The sequence below is a fragment of the Pinus tabuliformis genome, chromosome J, assembly GCF_031772625.1.
Source record: "Pinus tabuliformis cultivar Carrire ecotype Pingquan chromosome J, CPIR1, whole genome shotgun sequence".
NCBI classification, from domain to species: Eukaryota; Viridiplantae; Streptophyta; class Pinopsida; order Pinales; family Pinaceae; genus Pinus; species Pinus tabuliformis.
This window is the reverse complement of record NC_142295.1, coordinates 1371528922-1371540280: the sequence shown is the minus strand read 5'-3', so window position 1 is coordinate 1371540280 and position 11359 is coordinate 1371528922. Positions and strand designations below refer to the sequence as shown.

General features: G+C 38.7%; 1 pseudogene; it reads left to right on the top strand.

Moving 5' to 3' along the window:
* The first annotated feature begins 4413 nt into the window (after window positions 1–4413).
* Window positions 4414–5008, top strand: LOC149232471 (polyubiquitin 11-like; annotated as a pseudogene).
* The last annotated feature ends 6351 nt before the right edge of the window (window positions 5009–11359 follow it).

The window sequence follows — 11359 nt, the reverse complement described above, 5'->3', positions numbered from 1 at the left end:
TGTAGGCCTAGATATGTCTTCTAGGCCTTGAATTGGCCTCATTAGGCCTCTTCATCCCTCTCGAAAGCCTCTGTGAGGCTCATGTTTGTGTGTCATAGGCCCTCGAATACCTCTCCCTCTGATATGTGGCCTCTTTAGGCCTTGAAATCCTGATCATGACCCAATCTAACTCTCCTAGCCCTAATCATTTTCCATCCAACCCCATCATTGCCCCTCTCCTAGATCCTAACCCTCATCACTCTCCTTGATAGTCGTCATTCAATCCTATCTTGAGTTAACAATGATTTTTTGGCACTAACATTTGGTTTTGTAGGTATATCAAGTAGTTTTGGGAATTAACATTTGTGGTTGCAGGAAGAAAATACCATTGGAAGACTCCTAGATGCCTCACTAGTCACCAACAAGTCCATCAAGGCCTATTGGTTTTCCCTCTCAACCTTCCTCTCTATCATTGTTTCATTTTCAGTCTAATATCACATTGTTTATAGTGGTATAATACACCTAACAATGGGATGAAAACTAATTAATAGTCAGCTAGTTTCATTGAGAAATCATTTGCATTCTTGGGCTCATTCCTGTTTAACATCTCTTGTGAATTTTGGAGGACTACTATACTAATTAAAGGTCTGATATAAATACTGTAAGGTATGATATAAGCATTGTAAGGACTGATAACAAACATGATCATGGTATAAAACTAGTTGACAATCATCTTATCTCATTAGGTGTTTATTTATTTACATATTTTTCTCCTTGGGTAGGTGTTTTCTTATAGATTGGATTACTTCTCTTACTGTTGTAAGCATTGGTATCTTTGTTTTGTCATATCATTGTTGCATCCATCTCTTGCATCTCTACATGCATAAGTAGTTCATTGTTTGCATCCTCATCTAATTGACAAGTATAAGTGCTATAATTTTTCTCAATAAGAAAAACATAAGTTCTCTAAAGGTTAATTGGCATTTTTTATTCAATTCACTCTTCTAACATAAGTAAGCTTGCTTCCCTTACAATTTTTCTCTTGCTCCCTTAATCTCATTAACATAAGTTAAAGAGTAACATTCTTGAGGATTTTCAATTACAAGCATTTTTCATGTGTCATTGATTAACAAATTGATGAATTTTCTGCTCTTTTTATCACTGACATTGGAGGCATGGATAATAATTAGTTGAATGTTTCAATATGATTCCATTTTCCAATGTAAAATAATATAATTTTAACGATGAGAAATACGTTGCATTCTCAAAACCAGGTGAAGTCAGAATGTTGAACCTGGAGATGATGTTCTGCTTAAGGAAGTTGATGACTTCTTAATCATTCACGTGTTTGAGTGGAACTGCTTTTGTCCACCACATGAAGTAGTCTGTAGTAGTAAGGATATACTGGTGGTGCTTTGACGAGTACAGAAAAATTTCACCAATCACATCTAAGCCCCATTGTTGAAATGGTTCTTCCATTGGAATAGGCTGGAATGGGGCAATTGGCCTCTTTCCTCTACCGACACACCTTTGATATACCAAACACTTGCTGGCATAAGCATGAGCATATTTGAATAATGTGGGCCATTAGAAACCAGCCTGCATAACCTTGTGTGCAGTTGTGTCACCCACAAAGTGTCCCTCGACTAGCCCATCATGGATATCACACAATACCTTTTCTCAATCATGTGCTTCCAAGCACCTAAGTAGAAATTTGTTATGGTGCTTTCTAAAAACCAAACTGCTAGACACACACATGACAGCAACATAATCTGAAAGATAAAACATGAGAATACATTTTTATTAACAAGTGATATACATTTATAGTACATGGTTTGACCATTGGGTTCCACATCCCAAGGTCTCTTGGACTCCTTTTGTCTATTTGGCTTCCACACTAACCCATTGAGGATTAGGTGTCCAACATTCCCCCCCCCTTAATCCAAAGGGTTATGTATGAGTCCAAGAAGAGAGTTGTAATACAAAATGTGCCAAAAATGCATGGCAGCACTAAGCTGAATGTGCTCTCTAAAATGTTGGTATAAAGGGTGGTGGTTTAAGGATGACCACCAACACTAGAACGCTTAGTGCAGTTCCTGGAACTCTTCCAAAACTGGCAAGAAGTTGAAGTCTTCTGCTAGAGGAAGTGCTCCTATTGTTTTGAAGAGGGAAACATTCAACCATGAAAGGGAGGTCTCACCCCGCATAAAAGGGAGAACTTCAACCTGAAAAGGGAAGTCTCAACCTGTGATGGTTTAAGGATGACCAACAACTCTGGAATGCTTAATGCAATTCATGGAACTCTTCGAAAACTAGCAAGAAGATGAAGTCTTCTGCTAGAGGAAGTGTTGTCAATTTTGTTCCTGGAATTCTTCAGAAACTGACAAGAAGTTGAATTCTTCTGCTAGAGGAAGTGTCCCAGATTACCAACTGAAGTCATGTTCAGGGGCATCTTTGTTTCTGGCTACAACTCTAAAACTGGTGTGGCAGGTTGTGGCTCAGGCTCGCTTGATGTGACTTTGAAGCTTGTAGATGACCAGCATTTCCCCCCCTGTCAGATACAAGGTGAGATGATGGAATAAACTCAATTGCAAGACTGTTCAATACTCTGGAACAAGTTCTGACATGTGATTGGAATATCTTCTTGGTTGTTGATTCCCATTGCCAAGAAGCGATCCATCCAAGATGAATATTTTTTCTTGCAGGACGTTTGTTTCTGAAGCATTTGTGTGAAGAATGGGTGGTTTTATGACAGTGCTTACATGGATGAAGATCAAAACAGTGATCTTTAAAATGGACAACTCAGTCACAGTGTTGGCATTTCAAAATCTGTTGTTGTTGCTATTGCTATGGAAGAGGGGCAGAATCTGGAACAGCTGGAGGTGAACTGTCATGAAGGAATCCAGCACTCTGAAACTTAATGGGATTTGAGAAGTCTGGAATATGAAAGGACACATCCTTGTCATATCCAAGACCAGTTCTGTGCTTGTTGTGGAAAAGTTGTTCTCAAGGCCTGATGATGGGCTTGGGAAGTATAAACCAAACTTCTGCATCTGCATGTACAACTGTTGCTTTATGGGAGTTTGTTTCAATCTTCTAAACAGAAACAAGTTCAGAATGACTCCTCTGTTTTAATTCTTCTTGCTATAGCTGAGACTCGAGCTGCAAAAAATCAATTTTCTCTTGTGCATTTTGTAGACAGACCTAAATGTCTGTGAGAGAAACTTTGCTAAATTTTAATGTATCATGAGTAGTAGATAGTATGAGAGTTTTGAGGAACTCTAATATTTCATCGATTCTGGCCATTTTTATTTTTTTTCAATGTCAGAATTACACCTTAAAAACTGATCACAACTACTACTCAATGCAGAAAATTAATACCCACTCACAGTACACAGCAATATCCTTTATAAATGTGCAGCAAATGATCAGTGTGCAACCATCAAGCACCAATTACAATCCATTACATAAAAATAAGAGTTTACTCATGACCAGCACTATGTTCTGATAATACAACCGACTAAACTTTTCTCCACGAAAGATTACTTTTATTTGTCAAAACAATCATTGCCTTTATACAGCCCACCAAACTCTTATGCAGCAGTTGAATCAATGAATCAATGCATATATATGTAGACAAAAACTATAATGAGTTTTAAATACAATGCCACATTGGGGCAGCAGCAACTGCAAACTTGCTTGGATCCTTCAAATACTCCTTCACTTTCAAAGCAGAAATGATGGCTATCAAAACTTCAACAACTATAGCACCATGTCATGGATAGGACTTGAATGCTCATATATATAAATGCTTTGACTATGGTATGAACAAATATTCTCTGATCTTGCCTCTTTATTCAAAGAAAACAATCTTCCCTCATATATCACACAGAATTTATGGAGAGCTAAGAGAGCATATGCCAGAATGCAATATATATAAAGAGTCAATGATACCTCCGGTATTCCAATAAGAATGACGAACTCAACAATGACCCACTTGTAGGAGCTACGCACCAATGAAATGATTATTCCACATGTTCATGCAGGTATGAACACATAGAGATGAACCCACCAGCTCGTTGCTTTAACACACATAACAAATAAGTACATATTCAAAGTAGTAGTCTAATAAGTACATAGGAGGAAATTATATATCAAAAAATGGTGATCTTAAATGGTGCACATATTTCAGAGAATGGAAGCTTAGGCCCTTTCACCACGAATTTTTTCTAGCCATTACAAGAATTGGAGAATCATATAGTAGCATTAGTTCAAATCAAAATGACAAAACTGCCATAGTTGCAAACGGAAGCCATATCTTCCAACTCCCCACAAGAATATAATGGCCATACCATTCTGTTTTTATGTGTTATGAGCAACTTTAAGGTGTCGTTATATGTTATGTGAGGGTTTGGCATTATGCGGAGGCTCTAATGGTGCGCTTCCTCTGTGCAGGTGTTTTGTTTGCAAATTTTAGATTTCAAAATGCAGATATTTGTGAAGACATTGACCGGAAAAACCATAACCCTCGAGGTCGAGAGCTCAGACACCATAGACAATGTAAAGGCGAAGATCCAGGACAAGGAGGGAATTCCTCCTGATCAGCAGAGGCTCATTTTCGCTGGAAAACAGCTTGAGGATGGCCGAACACTCGCAGATTATAACATTCAGAAGGAATCCACTCTTCACCTTGTCTTGCATCTGCGTGGTGGCCTTTGAGATTATGGGGAATGAATTTCACTTGATGTTGACGGGCAAGACCATCACACTAGAGGTTGAGAGCTCTGATACGATTGATAACATGAAGGCTCAAATTCAAGACAAGGAAGGCATTCCACCCGACCAGCAGAGGCTGATCTTTGCTGGAAAACAGCTCGAGGATGGACGCACTCTTGCCGATTACAACATCCAGAAGGAATCGACTCTTCACCTTGTTCTCCGTCTCAGAGGAGGAATGCAGATCTTTGTCAAAACCCTCACTGGCAAAACAATCACGCTTGAAGTTGATACCATTCCGTGGCTTGATTGAATTCCTCCTCATATATAAAAGCCGACATAGGTGGGAAGTTGTGCCATTTACCTGATAACAGATCTAAAACATTCCACATGAGCTTTTCCTCTTCGTCTTTCATCAAAATGTATAGCCATTCTTCAGAGAAACCGATCTCTTTTCTTAATTCGAATATCTATGAATCCCTCAATATGTGATTTCACGTTTTACAGACCATCTTCAAGTTGGAATAGCATCCACAAGTTACCCTGGCAAGAATCCTAATGGAGAGCTCATCGAGAAGAGAAAAAATTATCCCAAAAACTGGAGCAGGCTTTCAACAACAAAAGCCACTAGGGGTGAGGAGCGTTATGGCAGGGTAGGAGTTACAACATTGATCATAATATTTCTTCAGAAACGGGCGCCATTTCTGCATCAAACACTCAAAGCTCATCAGAATATCTGACAGAACCAGCCACTGGTGCAAATGCCATGAATATCCCTTATAATGCCCTAGAAACGGGTAAAGTCCCAGAATCGAATTCGTCCGAGTCAAAAAATGGTCGGTTTTAATGCCACTCACAGACGGCTTGGAAAAGTCGGCATTCTACGACTCTGTGGAAGCAGTGTCAGAGGTGGTATAACGTGTGGTGGTATCAGATATTGGATTGGAGCCGCAGAGCATGATAGTCTGGGGGCAGAGTGATATTAAATAACCTCAAGCCAATGGTGGTATGGACAATCGCACCACCGGAAAAACGCATGTATCAAAACTATCAGGCCTATTATTATATGGCAGAGAGGAGCAGCAATTTGGTGAATCAATACCTCAAAGAATAGAAGCGTTTTTATATGACAAAATATACAGAGCGCATCACTCACAAGCACTCAAGGCAGGCTCAAAATGGAGCAGCACCAGCAATCGCCTGCTCTGATACCATGTTAGCCACACACATGGAAGCAACATAATCTGAAAGATAAAACATGAGAATAGATTTTTATTAACAAGTGATATACATTTATAGTACATGATTTAACCATTGGGTTCCACATCCAAAGGTCTCTTGGACTCCTTTTGTCTATTCGGCTTCCACACTAACCCATTGAGGATTAGGTGTCCAACATTCATGCACCAATTGGTAAGATAATGATTTGAGCCTAAGTGCTCTCTTTTTCCATGCAGATAAATGGGAGGGAAAGTTGTCATGCTTAAGATACTTGCAAACATTTGTGTACCAACAGTTCACAATGGTAGTGGGGGAAGCTCGCTCAACATTGTACACTTCGATTTCCTACTCCCATCCATATGGATCATCTTCCTTTGCATCTACTGCTTTTGTTGCTAGCTGACAAAGACCATGGCCCTTGATCATGTGAACTGGCTTAAACTCTAAGTCATACTCCTATAAACCAGGCATCCAGTTCGCTCTTCTTTCTCCCAGCTCTTGTTGTAAAAATAGTAATCTGACTGTTGGGTGCGATACAAATATAATACAATGATTTTTCAAGAGATACGGGCAGAAATGCCTCACCGCTTTGTAAACTTCATAAGCTTATTTTTCAATGGTGGGGTAGTTGATTTTGGGTACTTTCAAGCTAGAACTCATGAAAGCTATTGGCCACTCATTATTCTGATCATCCTTCTGTGTAAGCACATCAGCAAGAGAAGTATCAAAAGAGAAAGTGTAGAGCAGAAAATATTTCTTGAAATCTAAGCAGTACAAAGAAGGTGTATCTACGATAGATTGGTTGATACAGGAGAACACATCCTTTTCCCTTTTATCCCATTTGTATATTGCATCCTTCTTCACCATCTCCTATATGGGTTTCACGATCTGAGCATAATCAGAGATGAATTTGCAGAGAAAATTGATCTTTTGCAGGAAGGACTGCATAGCTTTTTTATTCACTAGGAAGGGAATCTACGTAATGGCGTTAACCCTTTCCAAGTCTACTTTAAACCCACTTTTCGCAATAATATGGCCCAAAATATTACCTTCGGATACTGCAAAAATTTGCTTCCTAGGATTAAGGGATATCCTATATTTCTGACATCACTCGAAAATTTTCTTCAAATGGCATAAGTGGTCAGATCTCTTCTTGGAAAACACCATGACATCGTCAACATAGACCACTACGCTCCACCTAATTAATCCACAAAATGCAATGTCCATGGCACGTTGAAATATCGCACTAGCATTGACCAACCCAATTGGAATTCTTCTGAATGCAAAGATGCCCCACATTGTACAAAAAGTTGTTTTAAGTCTGTTAGGCTCTGAGACTAAAACCTGGTTGTAACACGAATATAAATCTAGCAAAGAAAACATTTCTGATCCTGATACTATCTGTAGTATCTGTTCCATAGACAACACAAGGTAGTTATCTTTGTCCAAGGTGCAGTTTGAGTTACAGAAATATAAGTGGATTTCCCTGGACTTCTTCCTTACCGAGACCAAATTTGATACCCACGTCGAATGTCACGCTTTCTATATGATTCGAACATCCAGCAATTTCTATCGATCCTTTTGAATCAGAGGCTCAATCGTTGGATGTACCTTACACAACTTCTGTTGGAAGGCTTGGCCCTTTTTTTACTTAGAATTATGTGTTGTATTATTCATGTGTCATAATTTTTTAGCTTGTCATGCATCCACACGAAAACATCATAGTACTACTTGAATAAGGGGATGAAAGATTTCCGCTCTTGTGGTGTGCAGCAAGTACCAAGATTAACAAACTTCGGATCTTTTTCTGTTACAATATTTATTTACTCGTGCGACAACATTGACCTATGGTTTTTTGAGTTAATTAGCCCTCTGAAGCAGTTTGCAAGTCATACAACTTTTCTAATGATACCATGCCTTTTAGCATGGAATTATCTTTATTTGTGCCAGTTGCATCCTGCAACGCTATCTCGTGCTTGTCTTTGTCTATAGTTGCATCCTTGAATACATCAATGTTCACCATAAAGTGAAGTATCCATTGGTCATCATTGAAAATGAATAAATTAGTAATATTGTCGGGGACAAATGGTTTATAAATAATTTGTACAGAAAAGCCATCCCTAAGCGGTGATAACCTAGCAGTAACATTTTCTAACGCATATGTATCTGCATTACGCATATTAGGAATAGAAACAATATTGAAAGCTTGGAAATGAGAAATAAAATGCCATACCTCCTTTTGCTAACCCTTTAGATGAGGTGACACACTATGTATAGTATCACGTACCTGTCGTACGACAATTTCTTAGTCACCTACTACTTTGATAATTCCAACATTGAGGTTAATGGTTCTTTGTAAGCCCAAGATGAGTGCCTCGTATTCCTCGGTGTTGTCCGTGCACTCAAATTCCAAGCGGTTGGAGATCATATGTTTTATCTATCATGGGTCCACTAAAACAAAACTAGATCTAGAGCCCTCCTGTGTCTTCGAACCATCAAAATACAATTTCCAAACATCATATGTACAAGGACTATGTACTACACTAGTACTACTACTATTACTACTTACTGTACATATGTCATTTTCACCAATTGGAGTAGGAAGGGGTTCAACTGTGTTTCAGGTGGGACTACGGATGGTTGAGCAAGATATTAGCCCAGATCAGTTGCTAAGAAGAAATTTCCAAAGATAATATCTACGAAAGCCACAAGTTTAATTTTACCTTCGAAGGGAGTGAGAATGTGTTTCATGTAAGGCTCCGAGTTAACCTAGATTTGATTGTTTCTGCCCTTGTACGGAATCCATAAGTGTGACCAATCCATAGAAAAATACACTTGTGATTTTCTAGACCATTATTTTCTCAGTGATACACCATATGCTTCTAGAATGTCCACAATTACTATATTTATACATTGGTGAACTTGTTGGTCAGATAATAAGCATATAAGCACATTTCTAAGTTCACCAATAGCATGGACAAGAGTCTTTTCTAGATGAATGATATGTGCATCTATTTTATCCCATTTTTCATTTATTTTATTTGCTATAGATAAAGGCATTACATTTACAAATGCACAAGAATAAACTAAGAAATTGTGCACGTTATAATTGAAAACTTTAAATGTTAACAAAAATGGAGGGCAGAGCGTAATTGCATCCAATGTTAAAGCATTAAGTACAGATTCCAGGGAACCAGAGGACTTACCAAATCCCTTATGTGAAGAAGCACTGTTACCTAAGGCGGACTGCTCAAGTGTGCCAACAAGTGATTCCCGCTGGCTCACGATCTTTGTCAGTTCAAAAAGTCAGATATTTGCATGAGCTTTCTTCATATCTTCAATTATGTTGTAATCCAATGTTGGAGACATTTCCAAAGTGTCTGGTGGAGTTTCTTTATCTTCTACTTTCGAAATGATGGCCTTACTTTTGTTGTTCATCAAACTACTTTTTGTTGTAGCCGCATTTCTAGACTTGCTCTGAGTGTTCTAGGATGAGTTGACGAGCAGTGTGATCTTTCTCAGCAAATGTTCTTTCAATTTTTTCTTCTTCAACTCTTATATAGAGTCTAGCCCTTAGCTTCTCAAGTTGTATCAAGTGTTATTTTGTTCAGCCGAGTCCTCTCTCAGTGGTTGTTCTTCGAAACTCTTCTTCTCAGTTTTGAAAACACAACTAAGCGTATTCACTGCATGTCCAACTTTCACAATTTCTTCGGCAACAACATTCTCTTCCTTCTCTTATTCAGCTCAATATGGTAATCTGAAAGTATTGTATCAATAAAATTTGCAGCATGAGCGTTCATGTTGTGGTTCCATTGCGGGCATGTTTTTTCTGAATGACACTCTTGATGGAACGAACAATATTGATCCATACCCATACTCTCAACATTCAGCACAATGTTCGAGCTTTGTGCAGACTTGGCTAGATGGTTGTTGCTACTAATGGAGTTGGAAACCCTTCACATAAAGCTAAATTTAGGAGGCTTGTTGCTCATGATGGTCCCACTTGACCTTTGTTTTAACTCTTCCAATTCATTGGACAAAGACTTTATGGTGCGGGTGAAGCTCTCAAGATCAGTTACTTCTTTCTCCTTTGCCTTACTTACGAAGGCTTGAGACCTTTTACCCATGTCTTTGGAGTCCTTTTTTGGTTCATCATTTTTTATAACTCCAATAGTGTGCAAGTCCTTTTAAACTTTGATCGCTTCTTCATAATTTTCAGCTAATGTTGGCTTCACAGTTCTTTTCACGAATTGTGCAATGCTTGTTCGTAAGTCAAATGTATAGTAATCAATGGTGATGGAGTCGTGAGGTTTTGTGTCTACCAGAAATCTATTCAGGATATAGTTAAACCTCTGATTGAAATCCTTCACTTTCTCTTTATGCTCCATCTTAAGACTTACCACCTCTCTTAAAAGCATGGCAAGGGTTTTATCATCAACAAATTTCTTAAGAAACAGTTTCTTAAAATCCCTCCAATTTTGCATTGAGTTCAAAGGAAGACTGTGATACCATATAGTTGCTCTGCCATATAACATACATGGAAAAATTCTACATGCAACATCATTGTAACATACTTCAAGTATTTGCAAATGCAGGTAGAATTTTTCCAGGTGGTCCTTCGCCTTCACTACTTTATCAGGGTCATAATTTATTAACAACTTCTCCAAGTGCCTCGGCATATTGTGTAACACACCTGGTAGTGCAAGTGGGCTCTAATTCATCCATTCCAGATCTTGGTTTGCCATGTCTTTGTCATTGTTCTTCTCCTCTTCGTCAGAATCTGATGGATCTTCTTCTTCTCTGGAATCTCAAGGATCTTCTTCTTCTTCGTCTTCATCTTCACCCCCTAACACGTGAAATGTATCATCCAGAGTACAACGTTATTTGCGTCACCTCCGTCAGAAAATGGAGGTTGTTCTGGTTTCTCTGCACTTTTTGCAGTCTCTTCTAACTCCTCAAGGATGGCGAGAACCATATCTTCCACTTTTGAAACCATTATCCCAATGGGAGTGGTTGTGTTCTTCTTGGGAAAATAAGGAAGATTGTTTACTCTAGGAATTAATCCAATAGCCTTTGAAAACATATGGGTTATGGGTGGGATAGCCCGGATATGCTTGTATGATATTTCATAAGTTTGTCCAATACCAAGCTGAGAAGAATCACAAACTACAGGAATATGAGCAGGGGAGGTGTTGGGAATGTTGTTTCTTTGATCGGAAGAAGTAGGATTTGGTTAGGTGAGGTTATCAACCATAAAAATATGGCTGCCCTCCTTCTAGTGCCATAAATTTTGACGGTGTTGGACCCTCCAACATTAAAGGAGTCTCCCCAATATGTGGTCCCAATTAGACCTCACACCATTTTGGATAGGAGCCCCATCCGGAATATGACCTAGTTGTTGGTTTCTTAAAGACTTTCCTTGGTTCTAACTATCAACAAGAGA